We start from the raw sequence: 19,495 nt of genomic DNA, 5'->3' as shown, positions 1-19,495 counted from the left end.
TCGTATGGAAATAACGATTTCCTCAACAACGGGAGAGTTTCCCATTTAGCCCTACTCTGATCTTACGAGGGGTTGAAATAGACCTCTTCGTAGATTCTATGGTGAGTCTCTGACTTTGTAGAGTCCGATGAGAGAAAAAAGGAAGAAAAACATTCTTTCGTTATAAAAGTCTCGCACATAAAAATTTACTTCTGGGGATGAATGACTTCTCTCCGGCTTTCAGCCTCGTGCCCTTTCAATGAACCTTAGTTACTTAGAATCCCAATAAAATGAATATTCTCTTTTTGCGCTTAATAGCATCTTTGTGTGATTGATTATTATTGACACGGATCATCATTAGCTTATAATAAGATACCATGCACTATTTGAGGTTGTGATTTAAATCATGCACCACAATTGAATCACTATATTCATACAATTTTAAAAACCAAGTACAAAAATTTGCATATTCAAACGAATCCAATAAATTACTACGTTACACACCCGACTCGGTTCCTCCTGAAACACCATTTTCCGTGGAATATTCACCTTCTTGCAGCACCTTCTTCCGTGTGCAACACGTACTGCAACTTTGTACTGTCTCTTTCAATTTTGATTTAAGGGACTAAAAAAAAAATCAGCTAAAAAAGTCAACCAAAAAGAGTTTGTTATATGTTACACATCTACCATAATGAGACATACACAGGATTTTTTCTGGGGTGGGGGTGACAATAGAAACACCTAAAATTTTATAATAGTACCCGGACTATTTTCTGCAAGTGCCAAGAAATTTAGGATTTGGGATAAATTTGCCCCAGCTATACCTCTCGTACGTCTCTTTTAACCCCCCCCCCCCAGGCCTTAGGGAACCTCTGGCTGATTACGCATATCATCACGATTTGGAAAAAAATACATTAGTAAGTGCATGAAGAGTAATACCAATACAAAACATAATGAATTATGAAACAAAACTTAAAATGAATATATCTTAGCACAAATACGAGGAGGGCATAGAAGACATTAAGACTCAAAACTGAAGTTTATCTATTAGAAGAAAAAAAACGCCATCTCTCTTTACCTAGGATAATCTAAAATCCATTTATTCTTCCGTTTTAACATGTTGAAAGTAAAATGACTACTTCAGGGGCTTTTATAACAAACATGTTCTATTTTAATATTTGCTCTGTATCAATAGCCACTGCTTATTGTTAAATGCATTATAAGCATCCTATATATTCATTATAATGGATAAAACAAGGAAGAGAAAGAGATAGAGGCAGAGAGAGAGGCAGAGAGAGAGAGCGAGCGAGAGAGAGAGAGAGAGAGAGAGAGAGAGAGAGAGAGAGAGAGAGAGAGAGAGAGAGCTTATTTTTTTTTAGATTGGCTAAAGATTTTACACAGGTAGTTTTAAAACCAATTAGATCTTAAGAAGGCTGTGTTATGTCTCTTATACAAAGGGTGGTCGCAGGAGGGGCTTATTGGATTAGTAGTCAGAAGTTATATTGCCCTTTTTAAAATTCAAAGTGATCAGAGGACAGATATCGCATCGCCTCCCTAAGCGTCGAATTTTCCCAAAATACATTTGGTAGAAATTTTGATATGACCATTTGTTGTCGTAGAAATTTCCAAAAGGGTTTATTCGATTTAAAATTGTCAGAGCTAGTGCCCCTTTTGATAGTCAAAAGTCCTTCGGGGGAACCCCTTCCCCCTACCGCACGGCCATGATACAAAAACATTCAAATTAAATGTAGAGATACCCAATTTGTTCAGCATAGATGAATGGTCTGGCAATTATGCATTTAAGGATGGAACCCTCCCCCCAAGAGCCAACAGCAAACGTTAAAGGTTTTTATGGAAAGTGATCATATAAGCTTTAGAGGGGGCTCATTGAATTAGAAATCATAAGTTTCAGTACCCATTTTAAGAGTTAAAGTGATCAGAGGGTAGCCACCCTCCCCACGTCGTGTTTTCCCCAAATGTGCCCAATAGAAATTTTGAGATAAACATTTGTTCAAAAATCAATAAATAATGAAACTCGAAACAAACAGATATTACAATAAATGGCCAAGTGAAACTAAAAACCAGCCAATATTAACATAAGGCTGATAACTCTCCTACCTACTCTCAATACCAGAGCACAATTTGCACTTAAATGAAAAAAGAATACGTTTTAAATGTTGTCAATTTTTACTGTAATAAATATAAAATTATTAAAACTTTAAGGAATAAATATCAGTTCATGAAAATTAAACTGACAATCCACGGTCATTTGTGTTTTGTTTTTCAACTAATCAAACAGTTCGTGGCAACGAACTGTAGTAAGGAGCGACCTGGCTCAAAAGTTTCATCAAATTTAGTACTACCCAGTAAAAATTAAAAGCCTGAGAAAATGTGCCTTATTTTGGAAAATAGGGAGAAACCCCCCCTAAAAGCCATAGTATCTTAACACAGCATTAAAACTTAAAACAAACATAAATTATTACACATATGTGGAGGCTCATCTCTTCCTAAATATCTGCTTTTTACACTACATTTTTTATAGTAATTCCAACTATTTATTCTACGGCCTTAGGGATTCACGCGTCATTCTTAAAGAATTAGGATACAAATTTAAGCTTTACTTAATTGTATGTTAATTTGTATGTTACGTATAGTCATATTTATTACAAATAAAAACGTTCGTAAAAAAAAACTAAAAGTCCTAGTTGCCTTTTTGAATAGCCAAAATATTTTAAGCTAATTGGTAAGTTATGCATAGTCATATCTATTAATAGTAAAAACGTTTGTAAAACATTTAAAGGTTCTTTAGTTGTCTTTTTAAGTAGCCAAAAAAATTGAAGGGCAGCTTGACCTCCTCCCCCATCCTTTTATCGCAAGTTTTGTTTTAGCTATTTATGTTTGGAGAGCCAAAATCAAACCCTGTATTAATTCTAAAACGTTCAGAAACTAAATAAAAACAAAAGTTTTTTCAACTGAAAGTATGGAGCGACATCAAAACTTAAAACGGACGGAAAATTACTCCGTATATGAAGAGGGCTGTTCGCTCCTCAAAGCCCCACTCTTTACGCTAAAGTTTGTTTATTGTTTTAAAAAGTAGAGCTGTGAGAAAGAGTTGAATTTTAGCGTAAAAAGCAGGGTGTTGAAGAGGGGACACCATTTTTTATATAAGGAGTAATTTCTGCTCTTTTAAAGTTTTAATGTCGCTCCTTATATTCAGTTGAAAAAGTTTTTTTTTTTTTATTTAATGACAATTTTTTTTTTTACAAATTAAGTTTTTAAGACAATTTCATCGAGTTTTTAACTTTTTATAACTTTACATACGTTTTTACCTATTTCGCTCCTAGTAGCTACACAAAGAACCACTCGATATTATTTTATGTAAGAGACTTTGAACCGAATTATTGAAAAATTCATAAAAAAAATCTTGGTTTTTCTCATCAAAAAGTTTGACGATAGTGTGGTCGGGCATAAGAGGTAAGGGGATGGATCAAAAATTACTTTTTGTCTATACTGGTTTGCAACAAAATACCATTATTATGGAACCCTTTTTTGCGACAAAATTTAATATGGCAGTCAAATATGAAATTCATTTGTTTCAGCAAGATAATCACAGGTCAGGATATGACCAGCTTCGATGTTATTTTTAACCACTTATTAACCCTGGCTGGGTAGTCATATTAACCCCTCAGGCAATAAAAAAATGTGTGAAAATGAACAAACAAAGTTATAATCCTTATATAACATGATTCATAGTAATTCAAAGCTTAAAACAATAATAAAAAAAAATCCAGAAAATAAAAGTTTAGAAAACTAAACATACAATTTTTACATTTTTGGATAAATGACAAGGGAGTCAAAAAATACTAAAAACTAGTAATTGTCAAGACAAATTTCTATTTGTTTTTCTTTCTTAGGTTGATAAGAAGCAACACAGATTTTCCAAGTATTTATTCTATAATTCCTAGAACAATTTCGTTGCATCCTTGACAATTGTTTCTTTTTTTAGTTCTAAATATGTAAAAGTAATCAGATTTAGCATAAAATCTGGAAATTTTTAATTTTCAAACCTTGTGAGGGATACAGGACGCCTTACGGCTTTGCAAAATATATAATAAGGGAAATCACTCTTTGCTTACTTTCGGACCTTTTTTGCTGAACAATTGCTTTTATAAGTAAATTTATTCTTCAAAACCTTTTATGTATTATAAATACTATCTTTGGGTAAAACTAGATTTTTTTTCAGTAAAATATACTTTATTTATCATATATCCAACAACACTTAACATTTTTCTTATCACCTAGGGCATATTTTTGTAATAATGTCTGTCCCTTGAAGGTATGCAATCAAACAATTCTCAAGTTTGATTTAACATTCCGCTCCTTGCGCTAAAGTTTGATTCTTTCTCGCAACTCTACTTTTTAAAACAATAAAAACCTTTAGCGTAAAGAGCGGGGCGTCGAGGAGGAAAAGCCTCTTTTATATACGGAATAATTTCTGTTCGTTTTAAGTTTTAATGTCGCTCCTTACTTTCGTTTCAAAAAACTTGTTTTTTTTATTTAATCCATAAAGAACCAGGACTGTAGGTAGAAGAATTCAAACCTGGTAAAGTATCTCAAATTATTTTTGTCAAATTTAACAACAAGTCCAGTTTATTTAACAAGTCAAATAAATTAGCTATACATGTGGCAAGCAATAAAACGCTGATTAAAGGGCTGGGATTTTTCATTTTTTTTTAAATTGCTCCATATCAATTTTTTTTAAAGCCTATAAACTTGTAGTAAAAGGGATCCAACTTCAACAGATGCATGGAGCTAAATATCCAATTTGCTCATCGTGTTGGTATAATTAACTGATTGTAGAATCTCTTATGTTCGACTGATTTATTGTCACTTTTAGCAGACAAGTTGGTAAAAGAATTATTGTCTATATAATATTTTAAAGCTAATATACCATATTCTTAAGTCAATAATATTCTTAAAACAGCTAATAAATTTTATTTTAAATAAGAAGTTATATTTTATTTGGAAATTAGCAACAATCAAAGCCAGGGGGAAAAATTAACTCTTTTTTCCTTACAATCCGTTTCGGCAAATTATTATTGAGGTTTTACATATTTTCGTCAAATTCAAAGAATAGCATATACGCAGTCCAAATCATAATTTATAAGGATGGAGATATGACAAATAGCTCAGAAACTTTTTTTCTAAGTATTTTGTTTCAGCGCCACTCCTTCCAACTTTTAACAATTCAAGTGTGGCCATGCGCGTGGTCATATTATTTTCGTAAATAACTGGCTCAGATAAACTGTTAGATGAAAGAAGAAACAATATCTTATCAGATTGAAAACACTTACTTTGCGAAACTCCTTGAAAGAACCATGAACAATATTTTCCAAGACATGCTAGTGAATAGGAGATTGGCGATAAAATGGAGGTATAATGGCTAAAAATTTAGCAATCCATGAAAACAAAGGAGGATCAAACCAGAAGTGAAGCTGAAACAAAAAAAACCTATACATATGACATGATGAAGGTAGAAATAAGAAATAAGAATTTGAACATTAATACTGGAAACAGATATTAGAATGATAATGTTCACGAGCTTCTGTTTTATTATCATTTTTTACGAGGCATTAAACATTTCAAAGTATTGTCCTTACATTGACCCTAATAACTAGCTGCTCTAATAAACGATAACAACCTCTAAAAATTGATCTAAACGGCAGGCTCTTTTGTATTTTCTTTCTCTTTATCATTAGAAGCACAGGTCGATCATGACTAGCGTACTGAACTAAAGAAAAATAGTAACGAAAAACTTAAAACATTCTTATGTCTAAACGGGCTCTAAATTAAAAAGGATTTTTTTTTCGTTGCACCCTGAAAAAATGAAGTTTATCAAGACAAAAAACAAAAACGAAAAAAAATGATTTTGAGGTGATTAAGACGTAAAAGGTCACAGAATTGAAATTTTTACGCTGAACTGTCATTTTTTGTTGTTGCTTTAGATATATCCTTAACATTGTCCTGCTTGTCATTATTTGAATTGTTGTGAAAAAATTATTTAAATTAAATATGAATAGATACTACATGCCTAAGAAGCCATATTTTTGACAGAATGTGCACTTTTTCAGATATGCGTCACGACGTAGTAGGTCCTTGTTATCATTAAATAATACCAACAGCAAAATTTTTCCGACTGAAAATAAGGACTAACCTCAAAACTCAAAGCGAACACAAATTATTCCGTATATGAAGGGGTTTCCTCCATCCCCTTCCTCAACACCCTTCAATCTTCATGGTAAAGTTTTTAGTATTTTTAGAAAAAGCTTCGTGTTCTATTTAAACTGCCATTGTGTTCAGTCGTTTAAAAAAAATGAAAAAAAAAACGGTCAAACTTCAGCTCAAAGAGCAAGATATTAAGGAAGAGAGGGGTAACCCCTTCACATACGGATTGCTTTGTGTTCGTTTTGAATCTTAAGGGTGCTACTTACTTTCAGTAGATAAACATGTTTTTTCATTTAGTTTAGGAATAAATCAGAGGTTTCATCTGGGACTAATGCTAATTTTGAAGGACAAATGTTAGAGGTTGATCAATAACCTGTTTATTTGGGTGCAAAGTCAGTACGCTAATGGGAATGACTAAGCACGTAGAGGATTGTAATTGAAAGGGTAATAGACAAATAAATATCCCGTTGAGAAGTAATTTAGGTCATTTAGTTGATTTGAAAATTCAGAAAAGACAACTTCAGATCAAAGAAGTTGCAAGTCTTCATTATGGGTCAGAAACTTGCTAGGAAATCTAGCTTGTGAGTCAAAATTTTTCAGCATGTTGGACGATTTTGTCCACACAATATTTAAAACCTATCTACATGTCTGGGAGATACTTTTCGCTACTTAAGCGGATATTTAAGGAGAACGTAGGGTCTACTAAAGGGTTTAGAGCCCGACCTATATAACGGCTGACCGGTACATCATACCGATGTTGGGGTCAGTGTCATAATCGAAGATCAGCAAAAAATAAAAAAATACCAGATATCAGCCGATTTTTTTTTCATGCGCAACTAATCAAGAAAATGGTGTCCGATTTCTTATGGTTTTGCTTGTCCACTCCTTGGAAATGAAGCAACCAGCTAAGTCTGACCATGTTGGAGAGATCAGCAGAAATGCGTCAAATGAAGTCAAAGCATATTTGTTTTAAATACTTGTCAATACACACCTACTTGTCAAATTATAAGTGGTGCATCAATATTTGAAATGCATGTTGAGTTCAAGAACGTACAACTTTTACCAAAAGAACTAAAAAGAATAAAATAAACCATAAATTTTGATTTAAAGAATGTTCACATGCGTGGGTAAGAAATCCAAGAATCAATCAATTCAAACCATGACATCCAGTCAGGGCCGCAGCTAACAGAGGGGATGTCGCTAAATGGGGATAAAAATGTAACCATTTATTTTTGGAAATCTAGCTTGTGTGTTGAAATTTGTCAACATGTTTGACGATTTTTTCGAGACAATGTTGAAATCCAATCTTCAAACTTATAATGCTAGCTGCACTCCTGTATCCAAACGAAGGAGAGGAGGCACAGCAGGTTTGATTGACAGCATGGTTTCTAACAGACTTGTAATTTCGACAAGTGATGAAGAAGATTCAGCAGATAATATTTATCAGAGACTAAAAAGATATCTGAGTGAGGATGTCATTGACAGAAAAAAAAGAATAAAAAAAGACCGTCCGTTAGAATGATGGTGAAGAAGCAGAATTTGTTTCAAAGACTAGCAAAACTTGCTTGTAAGTATCTCTGCTGTCCGCAAGCAAGAGAAAAGACCCAAGCAAGAGATTTCAGCATAGTTGGGAGGTGGAACGAGCCACGAGCCCTAGGCATGGTGGAGCTGCAATTATCATGACAGATATGTGCCAGCAATTAAGGGTAGAAAAGGCCAATTTTTTTTTTTAATGTCCATTGGCCTTAGTGCCTTGATTGGATTTACATCCATACTTATACTTAATAGCTTTTATACCTTCATTACATATTAAAATTAAGCTTTTTTTGTATTGAAAAAGAAAGCCCCTTCAATTCCGAACACATTGGCGGTAGAACACATTTCCACCGCCTTTTAGGAATCTATTCTGTTTGGTATCCGAACAGAGTCTTCCAATTACAAGGACTATCTGCACAGATACATATTCGACATACGCCAACAGTGAGGTCGGATTTTTTGCCTGACATCGTCTGTGCTAAGGCTTACAATACCCTACCACTTGAACTGAGAGGTAGGAGCTCCCTTGGTCCCTTGGAATAAAAAATTATCTTGTTTTAAATTAGTTTAATTTGAATAAAGAATCCAATTAGAATAGTGATTTTAGTTATTATTGAGTCTTTTCGTGGGGGTTGGAGTGGTTTGCTCCTGGATGAAGAGGTGGGGACCTGTAAGGATGTTTTTTTGTAGGGGCCATGGTTGTATCCAGAAGTGGAGGGAGACCCATAGTCCGTATTTATTTTTGAGGTGATATGGGACTCAGCATGCAGTTTTTGCATAGAGATGAGAGATTATGTATGTTATGACTGTTGTAATTTTTTCTAATAAACCCGAATGAACTGAACTGAAATTGAGCAAAGAAAAAAGTTTAAATTATTGTATCTGGGGGGTTTCCACCTTTTTTGCGAGTCCTCTCCTTGCCCGGCTATACAATGCTTTTACTACCCCCCCCCCTCTGCTTGCTCTGGTTCCCTTCTGGAAAATAAAAAAGCTACTGAAAAGAAAGCCATTTGCAGCGCATTCTACAGATATGTTTCTCCAGCGTCTCCCTTTGTGGCATAGCAATGGCGACATCTCTAGGATATATAAGGTCACCAACCCTACCATGGCCATAGAGAGATGAATATGCAAATTCAGTACCAATGTTTTAAGAGCCAACCACCCCTGGACTAGTGTTATTTTATAATATTTGTAGTGGAAGAGTATTTAAATTTTTGGGCTTTTTTTTCTTTTTATTTTGTATACTCCGTGTTTTTCGTTTTTGACGCGTAATAAATTATTAATAATATTAATAATAATAATAATAATAATAATAATAATAATAATAATAATAATAAAAATAATAATAATAATAGGAATTTTGTTTAGTAGCCTGCTACCTAGCGGAAATTTGATTGATAAACTAAGCAGAAGAAATTGATAAGCAGAACATGAAAAAAAAGTGAGTCAGGTAGACCAAGATAAAAAAAAAACAGTTACTTGAGCCTGATTCAACATGTGATTCTGATGAAATTAGACACCAGTACAAAGCAATAATGCTGGCTAGAGAATGCCCAACACAGCTTGTGGCGACAAAAGAAAGTCCCCCGTAGTTACCAAGCTATCGAACGATTTGCAGTAAAGTCTCGAAGGAAAATGTTCCTAAAAGCAACATGTTTTACTTACCTTTCCTTCATGAAGCACCAAGGAACCATGTAACAGTCTAAAAATCTCTGCGAATGTCCATGGCGATATGTAAAGCTGTCGGATGGGACGATATGGTGGTCACGCAAGATCACTTCATTTATCAGCTAGCACAAAGAGCGAAAAGTAAATACCCAGATGACTTCAAAAACATAGTACTACGGATGGGAGCTTCCACCTCCTGCTCAACTATCTCAAGCCCTTACTAGCCCTCTAATGGAAGTCCTTGGAAGACTATTACTCCGAAGCACAAGAAGACTTATCCCGTCTAGACCATCTGGGTAGTACCATTGAGTTATTCAGGACTTCATTGACAAACGGTGCTGACGCGCAAACTGCACTTCAGGAGGCAAACAATACCTTAATCACTTTGGCTCCCATAACAAATGCCTTTGAAACCCTGTGAAATGCGTCGCCTAAGTTTGTTTTCTGGCGGCAGTTCTTGGAAATACTTGAAATAGCGATGCAATTCATTCATGCTGAACGAGACTGTGATTGGGAGTCTCATTTGACAGCAATTGCTCGGATGTTGCCATACTTGGCGGCGGCTGACCATACTCAGTATACAAGATGTCTCAAACAGTACCTATCAGACACGCGAAGTTTACCACAAACCTTTCCTGATGTACACAGGAAGTTCATGAAAGGATAATTCGCATTGAAGAGAACGCACACCAGGTGCACGGCCAACTGGTCCGATCCGATACTGGAATGTGTAGTGAACAAGGATGCAAAGATGATGGCCAGAATAATAGGAGAACAAAAGGATGAGAGACAGACTGAAGCTTGGATTCTTACCTTACCGATTTCTGCTGCCATCAGCAATGGTTTCCTGCAAGTAGTCAACGTATCCACAGAGACATTGATACATCACGAAGACAATCAGTCGACAACAACGTGATTACAACTTTTGCAACATAGGGTTCGAGTCATTTTCACTACATGTGGTAATCCGTTCAGCAGAGTGGACTTCGACCTAGTGAATATTGTGACGTCAGACGTTGTGGATGATGAGAAGATTGTTTCTGATATTACTTGCGTAGCCACAAAAGGAAAAGAGGTGGTTGAGGACTTTCTGTGCAACAGGAAAGACGATGTGAAAAAGCTTGCGCGTCGAACTTTCCTTTCAGAGAGAAAGACTCAGAAAATGAAGGTTATCCCTAGAATCGATCTCCTGAACTCTGAAGTAACAGCCTTGAAGAGAATCATTACTGCTCAGTTGAGCTACGGCGAAGAAAAGGAGAAAGTAGTTGCAAAGATCCTCACAAAAGAGATTCTTCCTTTCCCACATCTATTTTTGAATATCTTACACAACAATCAACCAAGACATCCTCTGGCTGGAAAATGAGGACCGGGAACAAATCTGTGCTGTTGAACAGGCTAAGGAAAAAAAGGAGGACTTGCAGCTTGGCCTACGACTTTCAAATCCAAAGAAACATCATCAGCTACAGTACACATCATTGACCTAATGTCCAAGATAAGGTCATATCAGCCCACCAGGTTTGAAACAGTCAAATCCTTCGCGGAAAGATTGCTTCTATCGTTGCTAAATAATCTTCCGGTGGGTATTCCTGAAGTCCACATTGTCGCAGATCAGAAAGACGGGCCGTTTGGGAAGCTCACGGACACAGGAGAGTCGATATTCTTGAAATCAGCATACAGACTGTGAAAAGGGAAAGGGAAAAACCTCCAGATCTCCGCTTTTAGCACAATGGAAGAGTGGGATGCCGTACTTGCAAGCTCGGCGTCTAAAAGCCGGCTCCTCGAAATTTTGTATGAAACCTGGGAGCATATGAGTGATCAGCTTCCGAACGCACTCAACTTTTTTCTCTCAGGTGGGTACAAGGAGAAATTTAAAGTGTCTCTGGTCAAGGGTGGCTACAGTCCAACTTTACCAGAACACTGTGACTACGAGGAATGCTTGTCCTCCAGCCACGAAGAGGCTGACCAACGCCGTATGACACATGCCAGGTACGCTAGCCGTTACGCTTGAAGCATCGTTGTGCATGCCAACGACACAAACGTGGCAATTGCCTGTGTTCATTTTTTTGAAGAGGTTCAAGTGGAAGGACTAAGCAAACTTTTCTTGAAGTTCCCGACTTACATTATCCTAGTGCACGAGCTGGCGGGTGGAGTCCACTTGTCCAAAGAGGAGCAAACTATGCTACTTTTCATGCACTGTCTGTCAGGATGTGACACAACAAACATTTTCTTCTGCGTCGGAAAAGCTTATCTCTTAAGCACTGCGGTGTCTCCAACTTTTGCCTCAAAAATGGTGTCTGTGACGGAGCGGATCAAGGATGCAGTAAGGAAGTTTTCACTCGACGGGTTTAGAGAAGTTTAAGACCAATCAAAATCCCAGGTCATTGAAATGTACGGTAAACAGGCCGGATTCAATTCACCGGCCAGTGTAAGGGCTTATATTTGGTGCCAGAAACGAGATGTGAGAAGACTGCCATCTTCTGACGATACATTCGAGCCATATTCGCTACATGGATAATCTTGTCGTCAATACAGGCTCGGCCGAGTATTCCAGATTCACTCCTCTATGGATGAAAGATGGCTGAAGGGGGAGTAGAGGTAGTCGTCTCAAGCTGTAAAGAAGCATCAAGCCTTGAATCTTGCTTCACATGCAAAAGTGGAATATGCAGGAAAGACTATACCTGCTCAAAATGAAAGGATGCTGCAGCTTATGCTGCTGCCGCGGAACTATGAAGGCATGCAGGGAGTCTGACCTTGCCCCATTTGAAATTCTCGGAAGAAGAAAATGAGGAATAATTTTGAAAGTTTTATTTGATAACTATTACTTTTAATTACAACAGGTCCCTAATCAGTTACAATTCCTCAATTTTATGGACAGGCCGAGTAAGACAACTCCAGTGCGCCAACTGATTTCATCTGTGAAGCAGAATTCTTTCATGTAGTAGGTAGCTCAGTCATATCAGTGGCAAATCAGGTCCCAAAAAGGCAATTGCAGACGCCTTAGTACACCAGAAAACATATTCGTCCATTCTGAGAAAAACGCTTTTTCTAGTCAACATATTTTTTAAACCTATTTTTATTTTTAAGTAAAAATTAAAATTTTTAAACAGTTGGAAAGTTTGGAGTATTCCTACTCTTTGAAGAAATAAAATGTGGGTAAATTTATAGGAAACAGTATTACTGGCTTTTGTGTAAAATGAATATACCCCTTGATGTCTTTTTTTATGGTCTTTACAAATATAATAATCGCTTCTATCGGAAATTCCGATTTAAGCACTTTTTGACCTCTTAAAAAAGACCAATATGGTCATCTCCATTCATAATATGGAGCATAATTCCACCTAAGACATTTTAAATGCAGACCTGCTATACTTTAATCCCCCTCCTCAATGTACAAATCTATAGCCCAAGTTTGCTTATAAAGTAGGGAACTCTATAATTGCTTCTAAAGTAGGGAAACCCAATAGTAACCGAAACTAAAAAAAATGGAATTTTGATACAAATAGTTGCACCAAAAGAATTACATTTTAATGCTTATTTTAAATATACAAGTTTCATCAAGTTTAATCTTACCCATCAAAAGTTACGAGCCTGAAAATGTTTGCTTTATTTTAGAAAATGGGGGATAACACCCTCTTAAAGTCATCGAATCTTAACGAAAATCACACAATCAAATTCAGCCTATCAAGGAACCCTGATGTAAATGTTTCAAGCTCCTTTCTGCAAAAATGTGGAATTTTGAATTTTTTGCCAGAAGACACAGGGATGCGTGTTTATCATAACTTTTTTTTTCCAAGAGTGATCGTATCGACTCAGTGGTCCTAAGATATCACGGGAGGGCTCATTTGAACAGATATTAAAGGTTCCTGTTCATTTGATTTAATTGAATAGCTGGATAGTTAAGATTAAATTCTTTTTTTTGCTATTCTAATTTTTTAAATGTCTGACTATACAAGGGATTTAAGTTCAAGGTTAGAACTGTCCTGTTATGAAAGAGGTAGCAAATATTATTTCTTTCAATTACAAAATCACTGTTGTGTTTTTTGTTACCTACGAGTGTTGCGCACACCTTAGATATACAATATGTAACGAACTGTAGTAAGGAGCGACCCGGCTCAATAGTAACCAAAACTCTAAAAAAAAAGAAGTTTTGATACCAATAGTTACATCAAAAGAATTGCATTTTAATGCTGATTTTAAAAATATAAGTTTCATCAAGTTTAGTCTTACCCATCAAAAGTTACGAGCCTGAGAATATCTGCCCTATTTTAGAAAATAGGGTGAAACACCCCCTAAGAGTCATAGCATCTTAATGAAAATCACACCATCAGATTCAGAGTATCAGAAAACCCTATTGTACAAGTTCTAATATCCTATCTACAAAAATGTGGAATTTTGTATTTTTTTCCAAAAGACAAATCACGGATGTGTGTTTATTTTTTTCCCCAGGGGTAATCGTATCGACCCAGTCCTCCTGGAATTTTGCGAGAGGACTCATTCGAACGGAAATGAAAATTTCTAGTGTCCTTTTTAAGTGACAAAAAAAAATCGGAGGGACCTAGGCCCCTTCTCACGCTTATTTTTTTCCCAAAGTAGTCGGATCAAAATTCTGAGATAGCCATTTTATTCAGCATAGTCGAAAAACGTTATAACTATGTCTTTGGGGACGACTTACTCCCCGACAGTCCCCGTGGGAGGGGCTGCAAGTCGCAAATTTTGACCAGTGTTTGCATATATTAATGGTTATTGGGAAATGTAGAGACGTTTTCAGGGGGATTTTTTGGTTGGGAGGGGGGTTGAGAAGAGGGGATTATGTGGGGGAAATTCTTTTTTTTTTGCTATTCTAGTTTTTTAAATGTCTGACTATATAAGGGATTTAAATTCAGGGTTAGAACTGTCCTGTTATGAAAGAGGTAAATTTTACTTTGCCGGTATAAAATCAAAACATGGTATATATATATATATATATATATATATATATATATATATATATATATATATATATATATATATATATATATATATATATATAGGTTTTAGCAACAATAGGTAAACTAAATATGATAAATTTTACCAAATCACAAATATTAACACATTGCAAAAAAAAAATTAATGAACTAAACAATTATAGAATTCAGCTTTACCATGTGGCTATTTAAAAAAAAATCCCTCTATTAGAAACACAATTCAAAATAAATGGCGCTGCATCATCATTTGTCGAACCTCCAAAATTAGTTGAAAATTTCTTTAAGTATTTCCAGATAATTCTTTTGATATTTATTTAAAAGTTCGTTATAATGAAAACTAAATTTTTTGAATTACCAAGTTAATTTATTTGCAGAAAAACCTCTTAATATCAATTTTTGGCTTAAGATTTTACATCTATTTTTAAGATCAGTATAATTACTACAAATCCTTGCATAACGCAATAACTGTGAGAAAAACGCCAAATATGTGATATTTGAGTGTATATTACTTTCAGGGAATGGGAAACTAATACTTTCAAAATCAAAATCATCCATTTTATTATACATTTTAAAACTTAATTTATTATTATCGCAAATATTAATATTTAAATCTAAGGAATGATCTTCATGACCAGCGCCATGACTAGGTTCAAGAGTAAGCTCTGATAGATATATATTTTTAGAAACATCAATGAAATCCTACAATTTAAGACCAAAATATCATCTAAATATCTTTTATTATTTGACAAAACATGTTTTAAATTATTTGGATTATTCTTATCCATCATATATTTATATTTTAGTTGACTAAAAAACAAGTCAGCTATAAATGGTCTGGCATTCCCCCCCCCCATGGGAATTCCCACGATTTGCTTGTACAAATCACCACCAAATCTTATATAAGTATTGTATAAAACTAATTCTAATAACTCAAAAATCATAGCCAAGCGGTAACATCTCAAGTTAACTGTGGTATTAAAGCAATTTGTCCATATAGCTTTTTTATTATAATTGTCTATTTTTAAGAACCTTTTACTAGATAAGAGGAAAGATTTCTTGATAACAGTTTTTAAATTATCTAACACTACATTAAGTGATAAATTAGTATACATTGTCGCAAAATCGAAAGACTCAATTCTTTTAGCTAAAACCAATGTTAAAGAATCTATCACCTACAGTGAATTATTAATACTCCAATATGGATTAAAATTCGAAAAATTTTTAATACCAGAACAATAGGTTTTAAGTTTATTTACAATTTCCTTTAAAATTAAAGAAAGTTCAGTAGCAGGAATGCGGGTTGGACATTTAGCTGCTCCAGCAATAAACCGTGGTTTAGGGGGATTCTTATGAAATTTTACAGTCCAATATAGGAAAGAAAACTTTTTATCATTGTCATTTATTTTAATATTAAAATTTTTAAAAAGTATTTCTTCAGTCTTTTCAATTAAATTCTCATCCTCTAAATTTACCTTTTCGTAAACATTAGTTGTGTATAACTCCATTTTTAAGATATTACAATACAGCTTCTGACAAATTATGGCAAAATTATTATTAGCTTTATCCACTGGCACAATTACAAATTCATTCTGTAGATTAGGAATTGCTTGTTTAATCTTCGCATTATAAAATAATGATTTAGTGTTACTATTTTTTAAGTAAGAATATATTTTATTTCTTATTCTACTAATAATTAAATTCTTCCAACTTTGAAAACTCTCCTTATTTTTATTCTCTTTCTTACACCAGTTATCCATAAATAAATCAAAATCAATTTCCAAGCCATCAAGAACACTCGATGGTCTCAGATGATGAGAAAGACGGAAATTAGCCCCTTTATTCATTATAATTTGAAGATCATCTTGCTTTATTATTGATAAGTCCCCTGTTATAACATGTTTGAAAGTAGGATTTACAAATGGGCCAAGTTGCTTACAATTACAAACCGGTTTCCAATTTATATCACTATCTAATCTTTTAAGTATTAAATTATAATTAAAAATGATTTGCCCAATAGTTTTTGGAAATTTATAAGTTAAAACTGGACTATCATTATAATTCAAATTACTAGGAAGGGCCTGTTTCACATGCCGCTGATTTAAAATTTCTGGTAAATTAATATCTTCAATCTGCTTACAAGTAAAATTAATAGGTAAATATAATCAGTTATCCTTATTACAAATCTTAGGAAAATTAAATGACAATAACATTAAATAGATAATTTTAATGAAAGCAACGGATTAAGGCATGATGAGGCAACGAACAGATAGTATATCAACTTAATAGCGTATTTTTGGAAAAAGGAACGAGAAAATGGAAGAAAACAATCATATAGAAGGAAAAGGCTGGCCATTTTTATGTGCAGAGCAAGCTCAACTTCCCCCCCCCCCCGTTTGCTAGAAAACTGTCCTTTTTTGCCACAAATTGCCTTTTTTCGTCACTTTCCTTAATTGTGGCTCTCCTTTTAGCAAATATTATTTCTTTCAATCACAAAATCACAGTTGTGTTTTTTGTTAGCTACGAGTGTTGCGCACTGCTTAGATATACAATATCAAACAGTTCGTGGTAACGAACTGTAGTAAGGAGCGACCCATCTCAATAGTAACCAAAACTCTAAAAGTGGAGTTTTGATACCAATAGTTGGTATAAAATGATACCAACATTTTAGTGTTGATTTTAAATATATAACTTTCATCAAGTTTAGTCTTACCCATCAAAAGTTACGAGCCTGAGAAAATCTGCCCTATTTTAGAAAATAGGGTGAATCACCCTCTAAAAGTCATAGCATCTGAATGAAAATCACACCATTAGATTCAGCGTATCAGAGAACCCTATTGTATAAGTTCCAATATCTTATCTACAAAAGTGTAGAATTTTTTATTTTTTGCCAGAAGACAAATAACGGATGCGTGTTTATTTGTTTGTTTGTTTTGTTTTTTTTTTCTTTTTTCCAGGGGTGATCGTAGCAACCAAGTTTTCCTAGAATTTTGCAAGAGGGTTCATTCGAACGGTAATGAAAAGTTCTAGTGCCTTATTTAAGTGACCAAAAAAATCGGAGGGCACGTAGGCCCCCTACCACGCTCATTTTTTTCCCAAAGTAGTCGGATTAAAATTCTAAGATAGCCATTTTTTTCAACACAGTCGAAAAACTTTATAACTATGTCTTTGGGGACGACTTATTCCCCCACAGTCCCCGTGGGAGGGGCTGCAAGTTGCAAATTTTGACCAGTGTTTGCATATATTAAAGGTTATTGGGAAGTGTAGAGACGTTTTCAATGGGATTTTTTGGTTGGGAGGGGGGTTGAGAAGAGGGGGTTATGTGGGGGAAATTTTCCATGGAGGAATTGGTCATGGGGGAAGAAGATTTCCATAAAGGGGGCGTAGCATTTTCTGGCAATATTTAAAAAAACAATGAGAAAATAAATATGAAAAAGTTTTTTTTTAACTGAAAGTATGGAGTAGCATTAAAACTTAAAATAAACAGAAAATATTACGCATATAAGGGGTTTACCTCCTCCTAATACCTCACTCTTTACGCTAAAAGATTCTTAGTAATTTCAACTATTTATTCTACGGCCTTTGTGATTCAGGGGACAAAATTTGAGCCGTAATGCAAAGAGTTATTGACGAGGTATTGACGAGTGGGCGAACCTTCTTATATACGTAATAAAACCATACGAAAATAGAAGTTTGTTACGTAAGCTAATTCGTATGTTACGTATATCTTTTACTAATGAAAACGTTCGTAAAAACTAAAAGTTCTAGTTGCCTTTTTAAGTATCCAAAACATTGGAGAGCCTCCTTCCCCTCCTTTTTTTGCAAAATCATTCGATCAAAATTATGGGAAAGCCATTTAGCCCAATAAATAAATAGGCAAATTTCGCTTTAATTATTCATTTGCGGAGAGCCGAAATCAAAACATGGATTAACTAAAAAACATTCAGAAATCAAATAAAAAACAAGTTTTTTTAACTGAAAGTAAGGAGCGACATTAAAACTTAAAAAGAACAGAAATTACCCCGTATATGAAAGGGGCTGCTCCTTCATCAACGCCCTGCTCTTTACGCTAAAGTTTATACTGTTTTAAAAAGTAGAGTAGAGAAAGAGTCAAACTTTAGTGCAAAGAGCAAGGCGTTGAAGAAGGAGCAGCCCCTTTCATATACGGGGTAATTTCTGTTCGTTTTAAGTTTTAATGACCACCTCTAAAAGGTGGCTGCTGATTGGCTGAAGGTTTGCCGCATTGCGGGTTTCCTAACCATCCCTTAGCTATAATTTGACAATTCAAAATATAGGTTGATGAAGTGAACCAATGTATTCGACCATTTACGGTGCTTTAATCAAGGTTTTAGGGTAAATTGACAAGAAATATGATTTATTTATCAATATTTAAATAAATGGTGTAAAAGTTATGCGTACACATGTGCTAATTAGTTAAATTAAAAAACAAGTTCTTTTTAACTGAAAGTACGGAGCGACATTAAAACTTAAAACGAACAGAAATTACTCCGTCAATGAAAGGGCTGTTCCCTCTTCAAACCCCCACTCTTTACACTAAACTGTTTGCACTTGACGGTTTCTCTCAAAAATACTTTTTAAAATATTGACAACCTTTAGCGTAAAGAGCGGGGTGTTGAGGAGGGAAGAGCCCCTTTTATATACGGTGTAATTTCTGTTCGTTTTAAGCCGAGGATTTGAGGAGGGAAGAGACTAAATTTGATGAAACTTTCCATACTATGGAAATGTGAAGCGTAAGATTAGGGCATCAGGCTAAAAAACTTTTGCTCTACAATGACTTTAACATAAATTTAGGCTAAGTAAGTCGTTACGCACCATATTTGTTACGCGCCATTGCAGTTGCGTCCCTGTGTCCCACCTGTGATATATATATATATATATATATATATATATATATATATATATATATATATATATATATATATATATATATATATATATATATATATATATAAGTTTTTAACTACGTAAAACTTCGCTGTCCCATTGTCTCTGCTTTTTAATAGATTTGTCAGGTTTACCGACTCTTGAACATGCTACAAGAATATGAAAATATCCCATTCTAAAAAATATTCCTTTTATTTGCATAACGAGAAGCCGCCGGAAAT

At 34.6% G+C, this 19,495-nt stretch overlaps 1 long non-coding RNA gene across 2 annotated transcripts in view; it reads right to left on the bottom strand.

The window, feature by feature from the left end:
* Positions 1-401: 401 nt before the first annotated feature.
* The window catches only part of LOC136042949 (uncharacterized), a 44,743-nt gene continuing 25,649 nt past the window's right edge, over positions 402-19,495 (bottom strand). For both annotated transcript variants that reach the window (XR_010621504.1, XR_010621505.1), the window contains exons 2-3: positions 5,334-5,474; positions 402-604 (exon numbers count right to left, since the gene is read on the bottom strand). This is a non-coding gene — a long non-coding RNA (uncharacterized LOC136042949). The remainder of the gene's footprint in view (positions 605-5,333; positions 5,475-19,495) is intronic.

Source organism: Artemia franciscana, unplaced genomic scaffold (genome assembly GCF_032884065.1).
Source record: "Artemia franciscana unplaced genomic scaffold, ASM3288406v1 Scaffold_253, whole genome shotgun sequence".
Lineage (NCBI taxonomy): Eukaryota > Metazoa > Arthropoda > Branchiopoda > Anostraca > Artemiidae > Artemia > Artemia franciscana.
This window is presented reverse-complemented; position numbering and strand designations above follow the sequence as displayed.